This window comes from Alligator sinensis, unplaced genomic scaffold (assembly GCF_000455745.1).
Source record: "Alligator sinensis unplaced genomic scaffold, ASM45574v1 scaffold730_1, whole genome shotgun sequence".
NCBI lineage: Eukaryota > Metazoa > Chordata > Crocodylia > Alligatoridae > Alligator > Alligator sinensis.
The window spans coordinates 2,311,698-2,321,184 of NW_005842027.1; positions in this window are offsets into that span (position 1 = coordinate 2,311,698).

A 9,487-nucleotide genomic window follows, 5' to 3' on the forward strand; every position below is an offset into this window, starting at 1 on the left:
AGAAGTAAAGCACACTTGGTGGTAGAAAAGAAAAAATATATATTTATTTAACCTTTCCCTAAAAAGTGCAGAAGGAAAAAAGAAAGGATTAGATACATGCTAGTCAGTTATTTATAGTGACAGGGGGGTGTCAGTCCAGGGGACTACTACACCAGAGGACTTCTTTACACATAAAGTTAATCTATTTAAACACAGTTCCTTTCCTAATAAAGCCCTAAAATTTAAACAACAACAAAAAATAAGTATTTTTCAGCATTTATGCTCTTGGCTTATTGTTTCCACTTCACCCTTGCACTACCATATTTCCTCATACAATTTTTTACATAATCTGTACTACACAATACATCTATATTTGAGTTGTCTCCATGTGGCCAGAAAATGTCTATTTTATTCTCTTAGTTGGGAAGTGTAGATTTTATTTTTAAACCTGATTGTGCTCGGTGCCACTACTCACATGTGTATGAAGAATAATGTAACTCACACATGAAGTTAAGTATATACCTACCCATTTCAGAAAGGCTTGACTTTCTGTTTATTGAAAACCAATTTTTATTTAAAAACAACCCCCCGCCCCAAAACTAGTCTTTTTTGGCACAACCAATCTGATAATTTCTTTGAACAGCAGTGCCAAGGCAGAAGCCATTGTCATTAATGTTCTTACCCTTCATAGGCTTGGACAGAAAGAATTTTACCAAACAAAGCAAAGATTAAAATGGAAATAATGTTTCACTTATTTACAGAGATAAAACCCTGTGGTATTTTGTAGTATTGAGCAGCAAACAGTATTTCTCACCCAATGAGATATTTTGAGTTTTTAAACTTTTCTCCCATGCTAAGAAGGGGCAGCAATCAGAATCTCAAAATTATTCACAAAGCAATAATGCATTAAATTAAAATGTTTGGATCAGGGAACTTTAAACATTTCATTTCTATTCTGTGCTCTCTTCCTAATTTAAAACCTTTTCCTAATATACATGAATTACACTTCCAAGCTAAAAATATAATTTTGAATCAGAGAAATTAAGCTCAATTTTGAGGCATGGTTTTACAATTTCAAAACTTTTAATTGGGAGATTCTGGGAAAACAGCTCTCTCATGAACAGATTTGGTTTTATCAAATAAACATTTGACAATAAAACTTCACCCTCTCCTCTGCCCTAGAAAATCCCTAACCAGTTGTAGTATTTAATAGGTTGGAGAAAGAAAAAAAACCCACCTTTGTTTCCCTTAGGAATCATTTAAGCTTGGACAGCCTGTTTAATAATATTCATAATGCCTTCATGCCAGCCACTCATCAAGGGCTTTATTTTGTCTGGGACATTGTCCAGTTTAAGCCCCCCTCTCCCTTATTCCTGTCCCCTGCTGACAACATAATACGCAACACAATAACTACCACTGTAATTGACACCTTCAAAGAAGCCATGGACACTTAACCTCTCTGTCAGTCTCTCTCAATCTCAAAACTATTTCCTACAGATCAAGAGTAAGGCAACATGCGGAAGTTTGTCCTGGGTCTGTTAGTGCTACATGCAGAAAAAGAAGCCCCTTGTCCTGATCATCTGAAATCTCTTGTATTCATGTCCATCATGTTGTTAATTAACATGTTTTTTATTACTAAAGATGACTGCCCAACTAATTCCTTGATAGCAGGGGCATTTTCCATGATGATGTTTCAGTTGCAACATACCAATTACTGGTGGAAAGAAATAAGTTCCCTGATCAGTTGTGATGACTTCTGTTTGAGAACCTAGTCAGACAGTGAGGAACAGTGGCCAAAGACTTTTAGCGCGTAGATGGATAGAGTTTCTTTCTTGACAAAGGGTTGTACAGAACCCCTTTACTAGCTCTCAGGAAGGACACAAACACTACATCCATGAACAAAAAAAACCCCACAGTTGCTTCTGCTTAGTGCAGGGATAGTAGCTAAGGATACAGTCAAAAGGACAATATGTATGGGCCGAGCTGATTCAATTTCAAATTCAAAGGAATTTGAGGAGGAGCTGATGCTGAATCTGCTAACATGTCTTTAACACTACATCCTCTTGTTGGAAAAGGGAAAAATCCAGGCAAAAAGAAGTCCTTTTGTGCTATTTGTACCAACACTGGTTATACAAGACTTTTCTGGCATCATTGTTCTATTTAAAAGGCATGCTTCATTGTCTTCTAGAACTTAATTTATTCAAACTTCAGAATGTGAGTTTCTGGTACCCTGATATATTAGTGACATATATCACCTGTCACAGACTCTCATGCTCATCAGTAGCCTGCTCATGTTACCAAACAGTTTTATACTTAGAGCTAGAAACTCTCTCACACTTATATTTTAAAAGTAACTCCTTCTGCTTGTCTGAGTACTAAATAATTTTATTTAAAATAAGATTTTTTTTTTAATCCCCCCAAGCCAAATTTTAGTTGCAGCATTGCATGTGTTATGAAAGCACCGACTGAAACATGAGTTCAGGGAAACAGAAAGAGTCTACTACTTGCGAGGCAGAAAACACAATTTTCAAAAATCCTTCAAGTCTTTAATACCATCAAGTGTTAATTGTATTATAGCAATGGCTGTCACCTAGGGGTATGCGTACCCCTTGGGGTACTTAAAAAGGTTGTAGGGGGTACACAGAATGAATGAGAAAAAATTACTGTTTCATAGGGGTGCACTAATACATTGGTCCCATATCAGATTGGCACCAATATAAGGAAAATTGACTGTATCGGCAATCAGCTTTTTTTGGCTGATGTGGCTGATAATGTGGCCAATAAATGACCCATGAACACATGCAGCTGCAGCACAGCATGCAGGTGGCCAGGAGTGCAGCCTGGCAGTGTGGAAAGCAGCCGGGTCCAGCTGGTAAGTCTGTTGTGTGGGAAGGAGCATGGGAGGGGCAGATTGAGGCCCCAGCAGTGAGGGAGCAAGTGGGGCTAGGGCTGGGGCAGGCACTGCACAGCTGGGTTGGGGAGTGGAATGGAGGTGCAGCTCATCTGGGGGGTTCATGGGGGGCAGCTCCTACTGCTGCACACACTCCAGGAGGAATGGGGGGGGGGGCATATACCCCTGGATCTGTGCATGGGGTGAGGATGAGCTGCTCCTGTGGGCTGAGACAAGAGGCACCAGCCTCGTCTCAGCGGTGGGACTAGGTTGTGGCTGTGCTCGGGATGGGTGGCAGTGGTGCTGGGAGGGGGTTTTATGGGGAGGCTACAGTGAATTTTGAGGTGATAGCAGCCCCCCCCCCCGTAACCCCTTCCCAGCATGGCCACTGCCCACCCGAAGGGCAGAGGAGCCCAGCCCCACCAGGAAGAATCCAACACCACCCTGGCCCCAACCCACAGCAGCAGCCTGCACTGCCCCGCATGCAGATCCGGGGGGCATATGCCCCCATGCCCTCCCAGGCATGATGTATATATAATGCATTTAACATTAATTAGTGTGGCCTGCCTTATATCACATAATGGGTATCATTAAAAACAAGAAAAAAATATAACTGAGTAAATGAGCTGAAACTTTGAGACAGAAGCGGTATACTTGTTAAAAAAGGTTGAAAACCTCTGTATTATAGCATGGACTGATCATGTAGTTCCCACCCACAGAAGTCTTTCATGTTAAAAGTCCCCAAGCACATTTCCTGTGTGCATATCTTCCCAAAAGGCATGTGATAGCTCACTCAGAGGGGGCTAGACTTGATTTAGGAATTGTTCAAGTGAAATTCAGTAGCTTCTGTTTATCCTGAAGCTTAGAACAGATCATAATTCTTCCTGCTTACCTAAATATCAAAAAGGTGATGCAACATCAGTTGTGTTGCTCTTCACATTAAAACAACAAGAGTTTCTAATGGTTACATTTAAACCAGTGGTTCTCAACTGGGATGTGGTGAGACCCTTTCAAGTGTGCTGTGGTGCTGGTGCTGCTGCCACTACTTGTGCAGTTAGGTGAAATTGTCCCATGCACATTTGTTTCCATGATGCATGTGTGGAGCTGAAAAAGAAAGGAGTGCCAGCAGGAGTAGACACTCCAACCTGCATTATGTTTATCAGATGAACCTTATGCAGGCAGGAGCACTAACCCCAGCCACAGCTGCTTCTCTGTCCTGTCCTGCATATGTCTCCTGAAACAGCATGCAGGACAGTTATATCGGGTAGTGGCAGCACACGGCAACCTAGAGAAAGAGCCAGTTGAAAATAATTTTTCTATGGATTTATCTTCAAGCTGCTGCATCCCCATGGGGTAGAATGGTCCTATGTACTTCTGTTTCCAGGAAATGAACTTGGGGATGAACCGTGAAGTGGTTGTGACCAATGGGGGTGCTCCTGCCTACATTTCATTGATAAGATAAAGTAGGTAACCACAATAGTGGTCCTCAACTAGGGTGCCATTAAATTCAGAGAAGTTATAGAGAGGTGTCTCAATATTTAAACTGGTGTTTCTCAACCTTTTTAGATTGCTTTGCTCTATCTCACACTGTAGGAACCAGAGCCTACCACCCATGCAGTACCCTTTTGCCCACAGCTGCAGTCAGGAGCCTCACCCACCAACCCCTAAAGCAGGCCTCCCTATCTTTACACAGCAGCACTGTGTGTCAGTCTTCGAGCATCAGCTCACTACCATCCGTAACAATTCTCCACATTTAAGACTGGAGCCTTCATTAGTATGTGCTAGTATAGACCACAGTCCTCACATGGCATCCCAGCAGTCAGAAACTATAGATCAGATAAGAAGGCCCTTTCTCTGGCTGGCAAACTTGACTGGTCACACACTGTCACAGTGGCATATTAGCTGGAGACTAACTCAGGGTGCTTAAAGGCAGCACAATTTATCCAGGAGCCAATTCCACTACTTTGCCTTAACAGAGCAGTGGCCTCCGCAGCCCTTCCCCAAAGGGTTAGCTTCTGAAGGTAAGCCAATTGAACATGGAGTTCCCTAAAAGCAAATTACCTCCAGCCTTTGCTCCCTGCTGTCCTCCTATTGCCAAGATATCCCTTGCACACTCATTTATCTGCCTTCCATGACCTTTGACTTACTGATTCATAAAAACTGAAAATTGAATTTGCTATGCAGGCACCTTTATTCGTGCCAAGATTAACCTTGGCTCCCAAGAGCCCCATATTCAAACTTCTAAGTTTTCAACTGAAATACAAGGCAGAGGTATGGGTGCTAGAAGACCAAGGAGCAGAGCAGAGACAGAAAAGGATTTTGAGGAGATGGTAGGAGTCTTGTGTACAGGAGACAGCATCACTGGCTCCCCCTTGGGTCACAGATCCACAGGGTTTACAAAAACTGGGGAAATGGACGATCAGCAAACTCTCTTTTTAGGCAAGGGTAAAATCTGGCCCAGCCCCACTGCCCAGGCGTCCCAGCCCATCCACTCCGCACCCACCACCGGGGCTGGCACCCACGTAGGGAAGGTGCAAGACCCAGCACCTGGGATGGGGCTGTAGTGGGAAGCAAGACAGCCCGGTGGGGCCAGGGAGACCCTAATGTCTTGGGATGGTGACAGCGCGGGGCCAGGGCTGGGGCAGAGCCATGATCCGCTGTGACAAGCATGGGTCCTGTTGGCAAGGGTACACAGGGAGCAGATCATGGCTCTGCCACAGCCCCGGCTCCGGCCCCGGCCCCGGCCCCGGCCCTGTGCTTTCACCACCCCAAGATCCTGGCCCCAGAGCAGCTCCCTGCCCAGCTGTGCACTCTGCCTGCAAGGCTCCTGGCCAGTCTCCACAGAGACCCCAGGATCATGGAGCTGTGACAGTGCGGAGCCAGGGCTGGGGCCAAGCCCCCGTTCTGCAAGCAGGGGCATGCAATGAAAGCATCACAGCTCTGCCCCAGCCCTCCACTGTCACAGCCCCATGACTATGGAGACCAGCCAGTAGCTTAAACGTGGGCAGGGGCTGCTGGGAAATGGAATCCGGCTGCAGGCTGGATCTGCCATTTTGCCCACATCTTTTTTAGAGGGTGGCACAGCCTTTCTGCAATTCTGCGGAGGCAGGCTCCCCTGCAAAAGGCTTTGGCTTCACTGAAACATGTTAGATCTGTGTTGACAGTGTTGTAAGTCTCCTTCAGATGCCCCAATGATACACTACATAAGGGAAGCAAAAGAGCTGTGGTGTGAGAGGAAGATGAATTACTTAGAAAACTCCTAGAACAGCTCAGTATATAAAATTACTTTAACCTAAACCTTGGCCTAAACCTTGACCTAAAAAACCCATTGATAACAGGCTTCCTATGTACCCTCCTTGCCTGGGCAAGGACTTGAGCATAATGAAACAACAAACAACATTAGTTCTTAATCTTCAGACTGTAGAAATATTTCCCTTTCTATCATAGATCGCTGCCTAGGGCGAATTACACTGATATCATGACAGCAACCTTACCATTTAAACTTTTTTTTTCCCCCCAACAGATCTAATTTATAAAATGACAGGTTCAACCTTCCCTTCTATAGGCACCTGATTTAAATACACTCAGCTATAGCTTTATATCGTTCTCCTGTCACGCCAATTGACTTATACAGAAATACAAGAAAATCATAAAATGTGCCGTGAGGAAAAGACGCTTCCTTAGTTAACCTATTATTTCTAATTTATCTTCCAATGAAAAATGCAATTCTGCACATTTTGCCTTGCATTTGAATGAAACCTGAAACGGTGCTGAAAAGTTAAGATCTTACACCCATATCAACCTAGATTAACTGGCATCGTACCTATCAGCCTGCCCTTTATTAGAGTATTAAACTGAAGTTCTATTACCAAAATCTATGGTTCAGGAGTAGAATATAGATTAATTCATAAACATTTCATTCTTCTACCAAATGTAGCAATGATGGACAGCAGCACTCCTAAATCAAACTGTTTGTTGTAAGGAGAGGTTATTCCTAAGCCACTGGAAAGAATATGCACTGAGCAGAAAATGCAGGGATTGGTAAAAGCGATACAAATAAATGTTTTCTTTTCTATGGTAGCATGAAAAGTACTACAAGTAGTTGTTCAGTCTGGTTAAAATAAAAAGTTATAATAATTAATCATTCTAATTATTTTTAAAAGCATAGGAATACATTTTAGTGGTGGTTTTGGAACTTGTATGTATTGTTTACAAGTTGTTTCTTTAAAAGGGGGTTATTCTTTGCCAGATGAAGAACATTTAATCATGAAATTCATCATGCTGTGTTCCTAGGCCAAGAAGAATGGGTCCTGGGGAGCACAGAAGCTGTTCTATTCATTAAGAGGTATTGTAAATCTGAAGAAAGTGAAGCACATTCATGGTGTGACCTAGAACAGAGATGGAGCAGTCTCAAGACGTCAAACAATACATGTTCAGTATGGAGTACTAGCTCCTCATTTACATGTTATACAGCTCTGCCTCCTGTCTGCTGCATTTCTAATGTCAAATTAAATACTTCTAGACAATACAGAGAAAACAGTCCATAGCCCAACCCCCTGCAGCCCATGACTTTTATCTTCCAGGGAGAGAAAGACTGCAGTTATAGCTGGTTCCTGCAGGGAAGATGCTCTTGGTACACTTCCAACCATGTAGGCACCTATCATGGGGATGAATTCACTTTTTGGAGCTCATGTTTAACATTTTGAAGGGCTCTGTTACATAAATTAAAAGAACTAGAATACTGATGCCAATAGTCAACATTTTCTTAAATCCCCAACTGCCAAAATCAAAAAACTACATGAGAATCTCAGTTTTCACTCAAACAAAATTAAAAAATAAATATTTAATCCCCAGGGTTGCCAAGAAAATCATAAAGCAAGAATGCCTGAAGACTCAGAAGCTAGAAAGCAAAAATAAAAAATGAATCCTTCATAATTTTGAAAATATCATGATTCCTATGCCAATCGTGATTTTTTAGAGCCCTGATCTCATGGTTTTTGAATGCTTACCATTGATGACACTGCTGTCTACAGAGGCAATACATATAGAATGTATTGCCTGAGGGAAACTGTTACTAGAGTTTCTTGGTAAAAGTCTCTGTGCTATAGCTATATTTATTAGCTTTTGCATTTTTAGAGCTTAAAGATGTGTAAAAAAGAAAACAAAGAGAAACACTAAGCTTAATGCAGATGGCACATGCATGAAAGTCTATAAAATTACATAAGCCAAGAAACACCAGCACAAAAAAAATCCTTTTCCAATGTAAAAAGAAAAATGCAAATGTCTCTTCACCTAAAATCATGCATCATTCAGTTTATTGCATCTGTTCCAAAGACAAGTAACTATCAAGGGCCTTAGCATAGTACTATTTAGTTTTTATAAATCAAATGATAAGAATGTGACTCTTAACCCCAAAGTTAGTGAATCTATCAGGAGACAAGCACTAGTCAAAAACAACTACATAACATGTGATTTCAGTGAACGGCTGAAGAATTATTACAAAATTGGACCTCATAAGAAATCTTTCTGTACTCTGTAGGTAAGAACTATTCAGAGCCAGTTCCTAAAAGCAAACAAAAGTTCAGTCCTCCAGATTGGTTCTCAGTGTCAACCCTCAGGGCTCACGGAAGGACTTTCTTCCCTCTATAAGCATATACATCTTTCCCGTTTCTCAGTCCCCACCAACTGAACTCTTGTAAAAGGCTAGGGAGGCAGTCTCTCTGCTATCCCCTGAGTGCCTCTGCAGAAACAAGAGACAGTTGGAATACTTTTCAAGTAGAAGGCATTAACTGTTTCTTGCCGTGCCAAAGATGGGATATGTACATCTTCATATACACCAAAATTAATTTCATTCATAAAGACTAGGATTTCTGAAAATCAAGGAATAACACTCACTCTGCATATTAATATACCCCTTACACCTGGTCCCTTAGAGGAAATCAAAGTCAGGCCCCCTGTCCTGAACCATACCATTTATTATACAACATTGCTGTATCGAATCAAAAAAAGAAGAGAACAGGAAAAAAACTAACAACACGGTTCCTTTAATAACTCATTGACCTTTTCCATGTTTCTAAACTTTGGCTCTTCAGATTGATTGATCATGAAATAATTTTCTTGTCAGTTTTTGCTTCCTGGGGGGAGAAAAAGAGGCAAGCAATGCCATTCTTTATCTCATGCTACACCAAATGCTAATCAAAGACTTCTCAAAATGTTCTCCACCATAAATAATGACAATGGTTATTAACTGACTCACCAGAAAAGAAAACAAAACCAGAAAGCTTCATATTAACATTGCCAAGGTGTAATACTCATGCACATGTGAATTGCTAAGTTCAGTTTTAGAGAATAACATCTGATTTTTGTGTTTACTTACCAGTGCTTTTAAGAGATTTTCTTTTATTTGCTCCACAGCTTCTTTAAGTTCACATTCCATCTCTTGACTGCAGGGTTGGTTCAATTTGTACTATCTCTTCCTGTTTCAGTTTGTACTATCTTTTGCATTACCTAGATGTAATTAAAAAAAATTATAACCTTAAGTCTTGTTAGCCACATTGTGTGGCTGGAATGCAGCTACACAGAAAATCAATCTGTCCCATAAGCCTCTGTGATCTGCCT